Source organism: Arachis hypogaea, chromosome 18 (assembly GCF_003086295.3).
Source record: "Arachis hypogaea cultivar Tifrunner chromosome 18, arahy.Tifrunner.gnm2.J5K5, whole genome shotgun sequence".
Lineage (NCBI taxonomy): Eukaryota > Viridiplantae > Streptophyta > Magnoliopsida > Fabales > Fabaceae > Arachis > Arachis hypogaea.
In genome coordinates this window covers 81,776,188-81,794,818 of record NC_092053.1, presented here as the reverse complement: position 1 = coordinate 81,794,818, position 18,631 = coordinate 81,776,188, and the positions used below count along the sequence as shown (strand labels likewise).

General features: G+C 39.8%; 2 non-coding genes across 2 annotated transcripts; both read right to left on the bottom strand.

Annotated features, from left to right (window-relative positions):
- Nucleotides 1–5,001: 5,001 nt before the first annotated feature.
- On the bottom strand, nt 5,002–5,105 carry LOC112774352 (small nucleolar RNA R71). Its single transcript, XR_003188845.1, has one exon. It is a non-coding gene; the product is annotated as a small nucleolar RNA R71 (small nucleolar RNA).
- Nucleotides 5,106–14,468: 9,363 nt separating this feature from the next.
- Nucleotides 14,469–14,572, bottom strand: LOC112774340 (small nucleolar RNA R71). Its single transcript, XR_003188834.1, has one exon. It is a non-coding gene; the product is annotated as a small nucleolar RNA R71 (small nucleolar RNA).
- Nucleotides 14,573–18,631: the final 4,059 nt, after the last annotated feature.

The following is an 18,631-nucleotide window of genomic DNA, read 5'->3' as shown; positions in this document are numbered from 1 at the left end:
TCCGCTTAAGGCTAGTAATGTGGTGAAATTTAGAACAAATGGGATTTAAATGCTCAAAGTGGTTAACAAAGGTAATTGAAAAGGGTAGGCTTAATTTGGATAAGTGAGTTTAAACAAAAGATGGCCTCAATCATATGCAAGCATACAAATATAATAAATATTGGACATATAAGATAAAACAAAATACAGATTACAATCATAGAGAAGTAAACACACAAGAATAAAATAATTATGGTTAAATAACGTAACCATGCATAAAGGCTCAAATCTTTACAGGTTGTGTGTTCTTTAGCTAAAACATCATGTTCCAAATACAACTTCAAGCACATTTATCATAAAAATGTGAAAAATTAGTGAAATTTTGTTCCAAAGATAGAGTCTTAGAAGAAACTTATTGTCTTTTCAATCAAGTAGAGCATACATGCAACTAACCTATTACTATGCAATTTATCCTATTCTATAAAAGAAAGATGAACTAACTAAAATATCCTAATTTATTGGTGCTAGGGAAGAGAAATTACCTCCGAAAGTCAGGTACTGACCGACCTCCCCACACTTAAGGCTTTGCACCGTCCTCGGTGCCATCTGTCAGGAACAGGGGTGGGCTGGTAGTAGTATCTCCACAGTCGGGACCATCATGGCTCCCTGTGCTGGTAAAGGAAGTGGAGTCCAGGGTGTCTGAGTCCTTGAAGTGTCCCTTGAGTAGCTCCTTGAGGTGTTTGAATCGGTACTCGTTACGGCGCTCTCTTAACTTCGCTTTATGTTCTTGCCAATCCAATCTTTTGATTATCTGCTGGAGCAGTTCATCTATTGTAGGTGCTTGTGGTGTTGAAGAAGGGATATCTTCAACCGGAGCAGTGGGAAGGCTTGTAGTGGCTGCTGGAAGTCTGAGGTACTTCCCATTGGGGACATACTGATCATCCCGTGGAAGCATGGCTTTGGTGTCTCCAGCTCTGTAGGAAACTCCGGCTGCTGAGACAAGATCTGAGACCAAGGCGGAAAAAGGTAAGTTGCCCGCAATTTGTACGTGTCCCATGACATTCCGGATATGTCTTGGTAGATTCAGAGGCTGGTCTGTAAGGATGCACCATAGTAGAACGCCCATGTCTGCAGTGAAGGAGGACTCGTGAGTGCTCAGAAAGACGTAATGGGACATGATCTTTGCCCATACGCGAGCCTCCAAGGTAAGTGCTGAAGCTGATATTCCCTTAGGGCGGGTACAATGGTATCCGTAGATCCAACGGCTGCCAGGTAGTGCGATAACTCTGAGTACAACTTCCCAGTCAAATTGGTACATCTGGCGCTTGAGTGCAGCTTCTTGAAAAGCGTCCAATTCTTCTGGAATAGGGGGAAGACTCAAAGCTTGTTGAATAGCCTCTTCTGTAATGGGGACTTGCTTCTGACGGACAAAGACAGACTGCAGGGTAGGCAGGTAGAAGTTAGAGTAGAACTCGACTACCCAAGAAAGATTGACCTGCTTCTGTTGTCTCTGTAGGAAACCCCATTGTCTTCGTTCAATTTGTAGCTCAATAAAAGTAGCAATATTGGGTGGGAGGATAAGAAGGTGTTCATTGTTGTAACTCCTTTCAGCTAGGATGGGGAACATATGCTCACAGTAGCGATTGAAAAATCACGCAGCGTCCTTTGCTTGAAAGGCTTTCTCCTTTTCATCAACCTTTATGATCCTCTTAACTCTTTTTGTGGAGGGCTTGACTGCAGTTGAAGAAGGCTTTGCCACTAGTGCTCTTTTAGTTCTTCTCCTTGCTGGAGGTTTGGGAGTAGCTTTCTCTTTTCCTTTCTTGGTGGCCATCCTGAAAAGGGAAGAGAGAGTAAATTAAATTCAAGGAGATATATAGCAATGAAGAGAACAAAAAAGGATGGTTGTAAATGCACATTAAAAGGTAAATTATGTCAACACACGCTCATGAGTACATGTGAAAGATCATTAATGGAAAATAGTTAGTGCATATGATGACAAGTTGATGCCAAGGCATCTTAGGCTAGTTTCACTAGCATTTTTCTGTTAGTTTTAGTTGTTTTATGCATTTTCTTGAGCTTAAAGTAACCAAGAATGGTTAAATGAATAACAAAGCAATGAACCATCCAAACAGTATGATTTTGATGCAAATTCCATGCGTTTTTAGTTATATTACTTGAATGCTATGAATGGAAGATTTCTCATGAAATTTTGCAAGACTTTGATGCAATTGTTTGGATGATTTCAGGGAAGAAGAGGCTAGGCAAGGAAGCAACAAAATCAATAAAGGAAGCTTGAATATCACATGTGGAGTTTAAGTTCCAGTTTAAGCTTAAACTGGAGCTTAAACGCCAGAATCATGAAGGCTAAGAAATGCTGGAACTGGCGTTTAACCTCCAGTTTAACCTTAAACTGGAAGTTAAACGCCAGAATGAGAATTTCACCAAGGGAGCATTTCCACGTTTAAGCTACAGTTTAACCTTAAACTGGAGCTTAAACGTGTTCGACACAATTCTCACCAGGAAGCATTTCCACGTTTAACCTCCAGTTTAACCTTAAACTGGAGGTTAAACGCCAGAAGTAAGAAAGGCACCAGGAGCATTTCCACGTTTAAGCTCCAGTTTAACCTTAAACTGGAGCTTAAACGTGTTTGACTATTTCTCTCCTCTAGGGTTGCTTTCTCATTTCCACGTTTAAGCTTCAGTTTAACCTTAAACTGAAGCTTAAACGTGTTCGACCCAATTGCTCCTCCAGGGTTGCTTTCTTCATTTCCACGTTTAAGCTTCAGTTTAACCTTAAACTGAAGCTTAAACGTGTTCGACATTTCACACTCCTGGGTTGCTTTCTTCCATTTCCACGTTTAAGTTTCAGTCTAACCTTAAACTGAAACTTAAACTTCAACTTAAACGCCACTTTTTGAAAGGGGTTTCTGGGCCAAATATATTGAAGTTTAAGTTAGCATTTGAGCACAAACATTAACTTGAACGTATTATGGTATGAAACCCAATTGAATATCATGGTTTATGGGATTGGGCCTGAAGAATTGATGAGTCTGGAGCTTTAATTTGTTGAGTCTTGTGTCATTACTTGTTTATCACTAAGTTTGCTCAATGAATGTTACAGAATTGGATCACAGCCTCATCAGAATTATGGACCATAAACCCAAAGCAAAAGGAATTCAGGGAAAGGCCTCAAAGCCCAAGAAACACAACAGAAGCTCAATTTAGAAAGTGTATAAATAGGATAGAATTTAAGTTAGAGGGAGTTTTTTTGGATACACAGAGAACTTTGGATCATTTTCCTTTAGTTTTGTAATTGAATTCAGAGCTATGACTCACTAAACCCCTTTCATTGGGTTAGGGAGCTCTATTGTAATTCAATGAATCAATAATAGTTTTATCTTCTTCTTCAATCTTTTCTCTTGAATTTTGTTAGAAAGCTTCTCGATCTAATTCCATTGGGTAGTTGTCTTGGGAAAGAAACTACCCATAATTGGAATCCTTCGGAACCTTGGGAAAGGAATGGAGGATTCATGCTAGAGAAGCTTTCTCACAGTGAATTGGATTGGGGTTTGGATGGATATTGTGACATGTAATCCTACCAAATTGTGGTTCATGAAACTGTGTGGTATAATCAGTGATCGAGCATCATCTCTTCTTATGAACATTTAAACCAAGGGATTGGGAATTTGTTTGTTTTTAGAGAGAATTGGTGAGCCAAGGGATTGGGATCCAATCATATAAGATTGCCAAGCAAAATTCAATGAATGCATTGGTTGAGGAAGGGATAAAAGTTGTTTTGATTCGGAGATCTCAATATCTCCTAACACCCAATGAACTCCCATTTCTGATCTACCACTTTCTCTTTACATTCTGCAATTAAATTCATGCAATCACCCCCATCCCTTTTAATTTCAGCAATTTAGCTTCTCGCTCTTTAATTCATGCAATTTTACATTCCGCAATTCTCATCTAAATCTTGATTCCGCTCAACTAGAACATACTTCTAATCCGAATTGCTCACTCAACCAATCCTTGTGGGATTCGACCTCACTCTATTGTGAGTTTTTACTTGACGATAACCGGTGCACTTGCCGGAAGGAATTTTGCCGATCGTGCAATTTCCTAAATCGTAGCATAACAAGTTTATGCGCATCAAGTTTATGGCACCGTTGCCGGGGATTGGTTTTCGATTGACAATTCTCAAATTGGAAGTTAACTAGATTGAGCATTTTTCTTGCTTTGTTAATTCAGTTCAAGTTACTTGTTGAATTTTAATTTCTGCACTCTGTTACATGCTTTCTTTCTTTATGCCTTTAAATTCAAGCAACTAACTCACTGACTCACTAACTATTTGAATTAATTCCTCAACTGCTCTAACCATACTCTTCCATTAACCAAGAGTATTTCACTTGTTTGGTGCCTGTGCTGTGTTCTTGTATGACAGGTAGGAGAGGAGAGACATCAACTCCTCCATATACCGAACCAGAGAGGACCCTTCATAGACTTAGAAGGGAAGCAAGAGGGAAGAGAGTACTGAGAGAAGAGGAATCTGAAGGAGAATCTGAGGACAATTTTGAGGAAGCTTTAGATCTCAACATGGATAGAGAAGTTCACAACCATGAGAGGGCTGATGGAAACAATGCCATTCCTGAGAGGAGGGTTCTTGGTTCATACATAAACCCAACCTCTGGGAATTGTGGTAGCAGCATTCAGAAACCACCCATTCAGGCCAACAATTTTGAACTCAAACCACAGCTAATATCACTTGTGGAGGATCATTGTTCATTTGGTGGGAGTGCCAATGAAGATCCAAACCAACATCTCACAAAATTCCTGAGAATTTGCGATACTGTGAAGTCCAATGGAGTCCAGGAAGATACCTATAAACTGCTCTTGTTCCCATTTTCACTTAGGGACAAGGCAGCTAAGTGGCTGGAATCATTCCCAAGGGGGAGCCTAACAACCTGGGATGAGGTGGAGAGCAAGTTTCTGGCACGTTTCTACCCCCCACAAAAGGTCAATAGGCTTCGATCTGAGGTTCAGACTTTTAGACAACAAGATGGTGAAACTCTCTACGAGGCATGGGAGAGGTTCAAGGATTTGACAAGGAAATGCCCACCAGACATGTTCCATGACTGGGTGCAATTGCATATTTTCTATGATGGACTTTCTTATGAATCAAGGAAGGCTGTAGACCATTCATCAGGAGGTTCATTGAACAGGAAAAAGACTGTGGAAGAAGCCATTGAAGTGATTGAGACAGTGGCTGAGAATGAGTACTACTATGCTTCAGAGAGACACAACACTAAGGGAATCATGGAGCTGAGCCATGTTGATACAATTTTAGCCCAAAACAAGGTGTTTGCCAAGCAACTAGCAGAGCTCACCAGGAAATTAGAAACAAAGCAAGTGGCTGCAATACACACACAAGATCAAGAGGAAGTAAGCACTGAAGGAGGTGATTGGGAAGAGGCCAACTATGTGGGAAACCAACAAAGGCAATCATATGATCCACATTCCAACACTTACAATCCAGGATGGAAAAACCACCCAAACTTTGGGTGGGGGAACCAACAAACCCAACCACAAAACCACAAACCTTACAACCACAACCAACATAACAATTCCACATACCAAAACTCCAACCAAAGATCATACCAAGCCACACAAAACACTTACTCCCAACCATCATATCATGGCCAAAATAATCAACCTACCCAACCTAATCCGAACCAACAATTTCAAGATCAATTAAACAGGATAGAAGGAATGCTTGCAACCATGAGTCAAGACATAACCGAATTGAAAGCCTTTAAGGAAGAAGTAAATTCTAACCTGCAAAACCAAGGAGCTGCCATCCAGAAGCTAGAAAATCAAATTGTGTATTTGTCTAAGCAAACCCCTGGGCCAAGCGTTTCTCATGCTGCCAAGGCTATTGCAAGGGAAGAATGTAAGGCTATAACCCTCAGAAGTGGAAAGAATCTAAAGGAGATCTCAAAGGAAACCACAAAGGATGAAGCAAAGGAAAATGTGAGAGACAAGGAACAAGGACAATCTTTTACACCGTCTGCAACAAAAGAAAAAGAAAAAGAGGTCCTGAAGCCTTATACACCTAAAGCACCATATCCTCAACGTTTGATGAAAAGTGAAAAGGATGGCCAATTCTCCAGATTCTTGGAGATTTTCAAGAAGCTTCAAATCAACATTTCGTTTGCTGAGGCAATAGAGCAAATGCCACTCTATGCAAAATTCTTAAAGGAATTAATGACCAAGAAGAGAAGCTGGAGAAATGAGGAAACTGTGTTGTTAACTGAAGAATGCAGTGCCATCATTCAGCACAAATTGCCTCAGAAATTGAAGGATCCAGGCAGTTTCCAAATCCCCTGCATCATAGGAGAAGTCATGGTGGAGAAGGCCTTGTGTGACTTAGGGGCCAGTATCAATTTGATGTCTCTAACAATGATGAGAAGAATGAAGATTGAGGAAGCCAAACCAACAAGAATGGCCCTCCAATTGGCAGATCGAACTTTTAAATTCCCTCATGGGATAGTTGAGGATTTGTTGGTGAAAGTGGGAGATTTTATATTTCCTGCTGATTTTGTGGTGTTAGATATGGAGGAAGAAGCCAAAGCTTCAATAATTCTGGGAAGACCCTTCCTGGCTACTGTTGGAGCCATCATAGATGTACAAAAGGGTGAACTCACTCTTAGACTACATGATGAGAAATTGGTGTTTAACGTATTCAAGGCAATGAGCTATCCATCAGAATCACTAAGGGAATGCATGAGGGTGGATGTAGTGGACATTGCAGTACAAGAAACCTTTGAGGAAACAACAAAGGAAGTGGCAGAGGAGGAGTTCACCAAGGATATTGAAGTTAGTGACATCAAGGCTGCTGAAACAACCATGCCAAGCATGCCAGAGAGAGTGAAAGAAGAGAAGGAAGCACCAAAACCTGAGCTCAAAGCATTGCCCCCTAATCTCAAGTATGCATACTTGGGTAGTGATGAGAGCCATCCTGTTATCATTAGCTCTGCCCTGAGTCAAGAACAGGAAGAAGAATTGATCAAGGTGCTACAAACTCATCAAGATGCCATTGGATGGACCCTAGCTGATTTGAAGGGGATAAGTTCATCCATATGCATGCATAAAATCTTGTTAGAAGAGGATGCTAGACCCTCCATTCAAGCTCAGAGAAGATTGAATCCCGTCATGAAAGAAGTGGTACAAAAGGAGGTCATGAAGTTATGGCAGGCAGGGGTAATCTACCCCATTTCTGATAGCCCATGGGTTAGTCCCATCCATGTAGTTCCCAAGAAAGGTGGCATAACTGTGGTGCCAAATGAGAGGAACGAACTCATACCCACAAGAACTGTCACTGGGTGGAGGATGTGCATAGACTATAGGAAGCTCAATGAAGCCACCAGAAAAGATCATTTCCCACTCCCATTCATGGATCAGATGCTTGAAAGGCTTGCAGGACATGCTTACTATTGCTTTCTGGATGGATACTCAGGCTATAATCAGATAGTAGTTGATCCTAGAGATCAAGAGAAAATATCATTTGTTTGTCCATATGGAGTTTTTGCTTATAGACGCATGCCCTTTGGATTGTGCAATGCACCTGCCACTTTCCAAAGATGCATGCTGTCCATCTTTTCGGACATGATTGAAAAATTTATTGAGGTTTTCATGGATGATTTTTCTGTGTTTGGAGATTCTTTTCCTAGCTGCCTACACCACCTTGCCTTGGTGCTTAAGAGGTGCCAAGAGACCAACCTAGTATTAAACTGGGAAAAGTGTCATTTCATGGTCACAGAAGGAATAGTCCTTGGCCACAAAATCTCTAATAGAGGCATTGAGGTGGACAGAGCTAAGGTGGAACTCATTGAAAAACTACCTCCACCAAGTAATGTCAAGGCAGTTAGGAGTTTTTTGGGACACGCTGGTTTTTACAGAAGGTTTTTTAGAGACTTTTCTAAAATAGCCAAACCTTTGAGTAACTTGCTTGTCTCTGATACACCCTTTGTATTTGATAAAAATTGCATGCTAGCCTATGAACTTTTGAAGCAAAAACTTTCCTCTGCACCTATCATTGCCCCACCTGATTGGAACTTACCTTTTGAACTGATGTGTGATGCATCAGACCTTGCTATTGGGGCAGTGTTAGGACAAAGGAAAGACAATTTGGTACATGTGATTTATTATGCCAGTAAAGTCTTGAATGATAACCAAAGGAATTACACAACCACTGAAAAAGAACTCTTGGCAATAGTCTTTGCATTTGACAAATTTAGATCCTATCTCATTGGATCTAAAGTCATTGTCTTCACTGATCATTCAGCTTTAAAATACTTACTTGCTAAACAAGAATCCAAACCAAGACTTATTAGATGGGTTCTTTTGTTGCAGGAATTTGACATTGAAATCAAAGACAAGAAGGGTGTAGAGAACAAGGTGGCAGACCATTTATCAAGGATACCATGTGAAGAAGGAAGCGCACAAAGCACACATATAAATGAGTGCTTTCCTGATGAACAACTCATGGTAATTCACAAAGCACCCTGGTTTGCAGACATAGCAAACTTCAAGGCCACTGGGAGTTTGCCGTTGGAATTTAACAAGCATCAAAGGAAGAAATTGGTAAATGATACCAAATACTTCATCTGGGACGAACCATACTTGTTCAAAAAATGTTCGGATGGCATACTCAGAAGATGCATATCAGAGGATGAAGGAAGGGAAGTCTTATGGGACTGCCATGGCTCCACTTATGGAGGACATTTTGCAGGAGAAAGAACAGCAGCTAAGGTGTTGCAGTGTGGTTTTTATTGGCCCACTATCTTCAAAGATGCAAAGGAACTAGTGAAGCACTGCCATGAATGCCAGAAAGCGAGGAACCTGCCAAGAAGAAATGAAATGCCACAACAATTCATTCTGGAACTTGAATTGTTTGATGTATGGGGGATAGATTTCATGGGACCCTTTCCCACCTCATACTCAAATAATTACATTCTTGTAGCAGTAGACTATGTCTCCAAATGGGTGGAAGCAATAGCAACTCCAACCAATGATAATAAGATAGTCATGAACTTCCTCAGAAAACACATTTTTTGCCGTTTTGGGGTTCCAAGAGCAATCATCAGTAATGGAGGAAGCCACTTCTGCAACAAACTATTAGAGGCATTGCTTCTAAAATATGGAGTCAAACACAAGGTAGCCACACCATACCATCCACAGACAAGTGGGCAAGCCGAAATATCTAATAGAGAACTCAAAAGAATCCTGGAAAAGACTGTGGGAACTTCAAGGAAGGACTGGTCGATTAAGCTAGATGATGCTCTTTGGGCATATAGGACAGCTTTCAAAACACCAATTGGAATGTCTCCTTACCAACTAGTATATGGAAAAGCTTGCCATTTGCCACTGGAGTTGGAGCACAAGGCATTCTGGGCCTTGAAAATCTTGAACTTGGACAGCAAAGCTGCTGGAGAAAGAAGGATGTTGCAAATTCAAGAGTTGGAAGAATTCAGACCTGAAGCTTATGAGAATGCCAAAATTTACAAAGAAAGAGCAAAGAAGAAGCATGACAGCAACATACCCCCAAGGAAATTTGAAGAAGGACAAAAAGTATTGCTCTACAATTCTAGGCTGAAGCTATTTCCAGGGAAGCTAAAATCAAGGTGGTCTGGACCATTCCTTGTCACCAAGGTCTCCCAATATGGACAAGTAGAAATCATGGAAGAAAAGTCACAACGAACCTTCACTGTGAACGGTCAAAGACTCAAACATTACTTGGGAGATGTGGAGGAGAAGGACAAGGTTAAATATAACCTCAACTGAGGAAGACAACCGTCAAGCTAGTGACGTTAAAGAAGCGCTTGTTGGGAGGCAACCCAACCTGAGGTAATACCCTTTTGCTGTTTCTTTTATTTGTTTCAATAAAAAGGGTGAAGTAGTTTCTGTGCATTGCAAAGAATTAAGTTTGGTGTTTCACACCAAACAATGAATTCGTGGATCAATAATTCAAAAGGGAATGTGTGACTCTAAGTTTGGTGTTCCACCATAAAGATCAACTGAACACAATAACCTTTGAATTATATGAAAGGAACAACCATTCTAAGCAATCACAGGAATGCTTAAATTCCTTAGCAGCAACTTCATTCCAAGGAGAACTCAAGGATTCAAAGAACAGAGGAGTAAGTAGGAGACTAAGTTTGGTGTTCACACACCAACTTAAGACTCAGACACTTGCCCATACATAGTTGAGCTAACCACTCAAGTGCTTGAGAAGCAAGCAGCTTCATCACTCTTTGCAGGAAAGGAAACAAGGATCTGAGAAAGAACATGAAGCAACAATTAGGAGAAGAAGGAAAAATCAAATTGTTTCCTGGCAACAAAGAGAAAACAAGAAATTTCACAAGGTGGTGGTGTTCCTTGACCATTCTTTAAAAGGCAAACAAAAGCATGCTTGGTCTGGTTTAAACTGTAATTATTGAATCTTCTGGAATGTGAAGTTTTTAGTATGAGTGTCTGTTTACTGCTTTGAATAAAGTGAATACCTAGATGTTTGGATATAACTTCACCTTCTTAAACAAATGCTTGCCATGCTTGTTCTGTTTCCAAAAATAAAAGAAAAGTTTGAACAAAAGTAACTTGGCTCAATTAGTGACAAATCAAGTAGAATTAAGTGGTGGTATGCATGCTTGATTGTTTAGTCAGATCACTGGAAATAGAGTGTAGAATTATCATTTTTTGTGTAGAAATTAAAAACTGTCTATGGATCTTAATGAATAAATGTCTTTGGCCATGAAAAAGAAAGAAAAAGAAGAAGAAAAAGCCACTGAAAAAGGGCAACCAAGAAGCAAAAAAAAGTTGAGAAAATAAGCTAGGCACCAATGGTTTGAACTTCTGAGACAAATGCCTGTGGTGTTTATGTATTAAGGATATGCTTGGATGAATAGGTTCTGAGGAGTGTTTCAACACTTGGTAACTTGGGTTAACTAACCCGGGATTATCAACCAAAAGTCCATTATCAAGAGCAACCTAAATACAAAACATTTAGTCACACAAAGAGGTGCTGGGCACCAATGTCTCAAGAAGAAATGTGAACTAAAATGCCTGGAGTGGATATGTGTAGTGCACTGATAAGAAAAAGAAAATGCCAAAGGCTTGTGCAACACATGACACTAAGCAAACAAGGAGCAAAGGAGCTCTAAGAAAAAAAGAAAAGAAAAACAAAGAAGAGAAAAGTGCCAAGGACATAAGAATAACAAGAGGCCATAGCAGTGTTTGATGGATGCAATGAAAAAGTGATAATCTTACCTGATAAGAATGAAAAAGTGATACTGCAACTTTCTGCATAAAACCCTTCTGATGAACTTCAAATGCTTGCTAATATAGCCAATGTAATTGCTTTCTGTTTCATACTTTCTTCTCAAATAACTCAGGACTTGCTTAGGGACAAGCAAGTATTAAGTTTGGTGTTGTGATGCCAAGGCATCTTAGGCTAGTTTCACTAGCATTTTTCTGTTAGTTTTAGTTGTTTTATGCATTTTCTTGAGCTTAAAGTAACCAAGAATGGTTAAATGAATAACAAAGCAATGAACCATCCAAACAGTACGATTTTGATGCAAATTCCATGAGTTTTTAGTTATATTACTTGAATGCTATGAATGGAAGATTTCTCATGAAATTTTGCAAGACTTTGATGCAATTGTTTGGATGATTTCAGGGAAGAAGAGGCTAGGCAAGGAAGCTTGAATATCACATGTGGAGTTTAAGTTCCAGTTTAAGCTTAAACTGGAGCTTAAACGCCAGAATCATGAAGGCTAAGAAATGCTGGAACTGGCGTTTAACCTCCAGTTTAACCTTAAACTGGAAGTTAAACGCCAGAATGAGAATTTCACCAAGGGAGCATTTCCAGGTTTAAGCTCCAGTTTAACCTTAAACTGGAGCTTAAACGTGTTCGACACAATTCTCACCAGGAAGCATTTCCACGTTTAACCTCTAGTTTAACCTTAAACTGGAGGTTAAACGCCAGAAGTAAGAAAGGCACTAGGAGCATTTCCATGTTTAAGCTCCAGTTTAACCTTAAACTGGAGCTTAAACGTGTTCGACTATTTCTCTCCTCCAGGGTTGCTTTCTCATTTCCACGTTTAAGCTTCAGTTTAACCTTAAACTGAAGCTTAAACGTGTTCGACCCAATTGCTCCTCCAGGGTTGCTTTCTTCATTTCCACGTTTAAGCTTCAGTTTAACCTTAAACTGAAGCTTAAACGTGTTCGACATTTCACACTCCTGGGTTGCTTTCTTCCATTTCCACGTTTAAGTTTCAGTCTAACCTTAAACTGAAACTTAAACTTCAACTTAAACGCCACTTTTTGAAAGGGGTTTCTGGGCCAAATATATTGAAGTTTAAGTTAGCATTTGAGCACAAACATTAACTTGAACGTATTATGGTATGAAACCCAATTGAATATCATGGTTTATGGGATTGGGCCTGAAGAATTGATGAGTCTGGAGCTTTAATTTGTTGAGTCTTGTGTCATTACTTGTTTATCACTAAGTTTGCTCAATGAATGTTACAGAATTGGATCACAGCCTCATCAGAATTATGGACCATAAACCCAAAGCAAAAGGAATTCAGGGAAAGGCCTCAAAGCCCAAGAAACACAACAGAAGCTCAATTTAGAAAGTGTATAAATAGGATAGAATTTAAGTTAGAGGGAGTTTTTTTGGATACACAGAGAACTTTGGATCATTTTCCTTTAGTTTTGTAATTGAATTCAGAGCTATGACTCACTAAACCCCTTTCATTGGGTTAGGGAGCTCTATTGTAATTCAATGAATCAATAATAGTTTTATCTTCTTCTTCAATCTTTTCTCTTGAATTTTGTTAGAAAGCTTCTCGATCTAATTCCATTGGGTAGTTGTCTTGGGAAAGAAACTACCCATAATTGGAATCCTTCGGAACCTTGGGAAAGGAATGGAGGATTCATGCTAGAGAAGCTTTCTCACAGTGAATTGGATTGAGGTTTGGATGGATATTGTGACATGTAATCCTACCAAATTGTGGTTCATGAAACTGTGTGGTATAATCAGTGATCGAGCATCATCTCTTCTTATGAACATTTAAACCAAGGGATTGGGAATTTGTTTGTTTTTAGAGAGAATTGGTGAGCCAAGGGATTGGGATCCAATCATATAAGATTGCCAAGCAAAATTCAATGAATGCATTGGTTGAGGAAGGGATAAAAGTTGTTTTGATTCGGAGATCTCAATATCTCCTAACACCCAATGAACTCCCATTTCTGATCTACCACTTTCTCTTTACATTCTGCAATTAAATTCATGCAATCACCCCCATCCCTTTTAATTTCAGCAATTTAGCTTCTCGCTCTTTAATTCATGCAATTTTACATTCCGCAATTCTCATCTAAATCTTGATTCCGCTCAACTAGAACATACTTCTAATCCGAATTGCTCACTCAACCAATCCTTGTGGGATTCGACCTCACTCTATTGTGAGTTTTTACTTGACGATAACCGGTGCACTTGCCGGAAGGAATTTTGCCGATCGTGCAATTTCCTAAATCGTAGCATAACAAGTTTATGCGCATCAAGTTTATGGCACCGTTGCCGGGGATTGGTTTTCGATTGACAATTCTCAAATTGGAAGTTAACTAGATTGAGCATTTTTCTTGCTTTGTTAATTCAGTTCAAGTTACTTGTTGAATTTTAATTTCTGCACTCTGTTACATGCTTTCTTTCTTTATGCCTTTAAATTCAAGCAACTAACTCACTGACTCACTAACTATTTGAATTAATTCCTCAACTGCTCTAACCATACTCTTCCATTAACCAAGAGTATTTCACTTGTTTGGTGCCTGTGCTGTGTTCTTGTATGACAGGTAGGAGAGGAGAGACATCAACTCCTCCATATACCGAACCAGAGAGGACCCTTCATAGACTTAGAAGGGAAGCAAGAGGGAAGAGAGTACTGAGAGAAGAGGAATCTGAAGGAGAATCTGAGGACAATTTTGAGGAAGCTTTAGATCTCAACATGGATAGAGAAGTTCACAACCATGAGAGGGCTGATGGAAACAATGCCATTCCTGAGAGGAGGGTTCTTGGTTCATACATAAACCCAACCTCTGGGAATTGTGGTAGCAGCATTCAGAAACCACCCATTCAGGCCAACAATTTTGAACTCAAACCACAGCTAATATCACTTGTGGAGGATCATTGTTCATTTGGTGGGAGTGCCAATGAAGATCCAAACCAACATCTCACAAAATTCCTGAGAATTTGCGATACTGTGAAGTCCAATGGAGTCCAGGAAGATACCTATAAACTGCTCTTGTTCCCATTTTCACTTAGGGACAAGGCAGCTAAGTGGCTGGAATCATTCCCAAGGGGGAGCCTAACAACCTGGGATGAGGTGGAGAGCAAGTTTCTGGCACGTTTCTACCCCCCACAAAAGGTCAATAGGCTTCGATCTGAGGTTCAGACTTTTAGACAACAAGATGGTGAAACTCTCTACGAGGCATGGGAGAGGTTCAAGGATTTGACAAGGAAATGCCCACCAGACATGTTCCATGACTGGGTGCAATTGCATATTTTCTATGATGGACTTTCTTATGAATCAAGGAAGGCTGTAGACCATTCATCAGGAGGTTCATTGAACAGGAAAAAGACTGTGGAAGAAGCCATTGAAGTGATTGGTCAAGCAACTTTAATTAGAAGAATGTTCTAGTTGAGCGAATCCAAAATTTGGGTTGAGAGTTGCAGAAAATAAAATGGCGGGAATGTAAATAACAGAAAAGTAAATGCTAGAATTAAAGGACTGGAAGTAAATGACTGAAAATAAATTGCAGAATTGTAAATGGGAATGGGGGATTTGCTCATGAAAGTAAATGGCAGAAATTAAAGAGAATGGGTAAGATCAGAGATGGGGAGTTCATTGGGCTTAGGAGATGTTGCAATTCTCCGGATCAAGTTCATTTTCATCTCTTCCTCAATCAATGCACTCATTGATTTCCTTGGCAATCTTAAGTGATTGAATTACAATTTCTTGCAATTCAATCTCTCAAATCTTGATCAATAGCCAATTCCTTGGTCAATTGCTCATGAGAAGAGATGAAGTATGGTCACTGATTATACCACATGCATTTCCCAAATCAAGTATTGAGAGGGTTATAGTCACATACCCATCCAAACCGAATTTGGTCCAGCATGAGAAAGCATTTCTAGCTTGATCTCTTCATTCCTCTTTCAAGGTTCAAAAGAGATCCAAGTTTAAATAGCTTCTCTTCCAAGATAACTACTCAATTGGATGAAGATCGAAAGCTTTCAAGTAAAATCAAGAGGAAAGATAGAAGAAGAATAATGAAAATTAGTATTGATCCATCAAATTACAACAGAGCTCCTTAACCCAATGAAAGGGCTTTAGTTGTTCATAGCTCTTGAAAATGAAAACAAAGATGGAGAATACATCATAAAACTAGAAATTGCAAAGAAAGTAAAATACAGAGAGTAGTTCTCCTTTTCCCAGCCTCCAGAACTCTTTCTCAATTCAAAGCTACTCCTATATATACTACTCTTCTCAGCTTCTAGTGTGATTCTTCAAGTCTTGGGCCTTTGGATCTTGAGTTTGAAGCAGTTCCTTTCTTTATTTGGGCTTGGTTTTCTCGTTAACCTTGCAAGTTAACTCCCCTTTTCTTGCTTCCTTTTGGTCCTGAAATCAAGCAATAAAGTGCATCAAAGCTCTAGTCCAAGTCATGAGTAATGCAACATAATATTTGTCACCAAACTTATGCAAAATCCTCATGAAATTATGTAAATTGCACAATGTATGCTTGAATCAAGGCATAAGTGAATATCTACCCAAAACTAGCTTATTTCCTAAAGAAATGCATGAAACTAACCTAATAACAGTAAAGAAAAGGTCAGAGAAACTGGCCAAGATGCCCTGGCATCACAACACCAAACTTAAAGCTTGATTGTCCCTAAGCAAGTACTGGAACAAGAGAATGATGAATGGAGTATCCAGAGGAATGAGTCATTCTTGTGGAAGTCATGTTACTGATTTTATGGTGGTTTCATGCATAGCAACTTAGGTTCATTCCATTACTGGCTTTCAGACCTTTATCATGTCCTAAAACACCCACTTTGTTTATATCCCATGAGACTTTTATGCATTGATCCTTTTGTTGTCATTTCAAGGGTTATTTGTGTTCTTCAGGCTAAGTGCTCTGTAAGGGGGCAACTCTTTAAGATAAGTTTTCAGCCAACACTCCCGAACCAGTTGGTTCAAGGTGCTAGGTGTTGAAGCACCCCTAAGGACTTACTCCCTCAAGTCTCTCCCCCATACATACACACTACAGGCATATAGTTTATTTATTTTCTTTTCTTGAGACCTTGGTGTCCAGCACCTCTTTGGGTTACTAAGTGTTCTGTAGTGAGGGTTACTCTTGATAGTGGACTTTCAGCTGATAATCCCGGGTTAGTTAACCCAAGTTACCAAGTGATAAGGCACCCCTAAGAGCTTATTCATCCAAGTAGATCCCTCACACAGGAGCACCACAGACACTTGCCTCAAGATTAAAACCATTGATGCCTAGCCTTATTGCTTACTCTTTTTCTTTTGTTTTTCACTTCCATTGTTCTTTCCCTTTTCTCTTATTAGGATCTTGTTATTAACTTAGTCTCATGAGTGTATCCAAAGCAAAGTATTCAGGCCAGATAATTGTCATCCCAGCCTTGTGGTTGAACCAACTTAGCTAACTTATGACTACCCCAAAGATTCATGAATGCACTTCCACATTATGAACTCTACTATGGTCTTTTAAAAACATAAACATTCTCTTCTTCATTTGATTTAAAGGGACAAGCTTACAAGAAAGTTAAGTGATGGTGCAGTAACATAAAGACTAGTGCACATAGACCTATTCAGAACTTAAAAGACAGAATTTAAAAAGGGTTCAACTATGAGTAACTACAAATCAAAAGTGCATTCGAACTTCCAACTTTCAACAATTCTGAGTACAATGGAATTAGATAACAATACAACCTTCGGGTGATGATCTCTTGTCCCCCTCTCTCTTTGTCATCATCCTAGTTTTTGCTGCCTCGCTTCTTTGGGTGAAGGTGCACCATTTCCTTATAAGATTCCTGCAAGGTTACTGGAAGTTGCTTGTTCCAAAGCACTTGAGACATAGTTAGCTTACATGTATGCTTGTGCCTTTTGAACTCAATTTGGTGTGTGAACACCAAACTTAGTTCTTTGCCCAGTACAAAACATTGCATATATGCAGAGACCCTCATATCTTGTTATCAACAAAGCAATGATCACCTATAGTCTAATTACATCTAAGTGGTTTCTCTTGATTGGATGGAGCTAGCAATGTTCTTTTGAAGTAGAGTGTAATTCTAACCAATGTCCTTTAGTGGAACACCAAATTTAGAACTACACTATCACTCTTGGATTGTTCTGGTGTGGAACACCAAACTTAGCTCCTTACAATACAGGGGAAACAACTTCTGATTTTTATTGAAATAAAGATGAAAGTGAAACTACCTGAGGTTGGGTTGCCTCCCAACAGAGCGCTCTTTTATTGTCGCTAGCTCGACGAGTCCTTAATCACTTGAGATGGTACTTTACTCTGGGGTTTTCCCCCATGTTGCCCAGGTAATGCTTAAGTCTTTGTCCATTCACTGTAAAAGTCCTCTCCGAACCTTCATCCGTGATTTCGATGTGGCCATATGGTGATACTTTTGTAACCATGAAAGGTCCGAACCACCTTGACTTGAGTTTTCCTGGGAACAGCCTTAATTTAGAATTGTAAAGGAGTACTTGCTGCCCTTTTTCGAAACTCCTAGGTGCCAGATGCATGTCATGTTTTCTCTTTGCCTTTTCTTTATACATCTTAGTATTTTCATAGGCTTGTGACCTGAATTCCTCCATCTCTTGCAGCTGCAAGATCCTTTTTGCACCAGCAGCAATACTGTCAAAATTTAGTATCTTGATAGCCCAAAGAGCTTTGTGTTCCAGCTCCAGTGGTAAGTGACAAGCCTTCCCATAGACTAGTTGATATGGAGACATTCCAAGTGGAGTTTTGAATGCTGTTCTGTATGCCCAAAGAGCATCATCCAACTTCTTTGACCAATCCTTTCTAGATGCGCCCACAGTCTTTTCCAGGATCCTCTTCAGCTCTCTGTTGGATATCTCAGTTTGCCCACTTGTTTGAGGATGGTAAGGTGTGGCTACTTTGTGTTTTACCCCATATCGTAAGAGGAAAGCTTCTAGTGGTTTGTTACAAAAGTGGCTCCCTCCATCACTGATGAGAGCTCTTGGGACTCCAAACCGGCTAAAGATATTCTTCCTGAGGAAGTTCATGACTACCTTGTTATCATTAGTTGGGGTTGCAATATCCTCTACCCATTTGGAAACATAATCCACTGCTACCAGGATGTACTTGTTTGCATATGAGGTTGGTAATGGTCCCATGAAATCAATTCCCCACACATCAAACAGTTCCAGTTCCAAGATGAAATTTTGTGGCATGGCGTTTCTTTTGGGCAGGTTTCCAGATCTTTGGCTTTCATTGCAGCTTTTTACTAGTTCCTTGGCATCCTTGAAAAGGGTGGGCC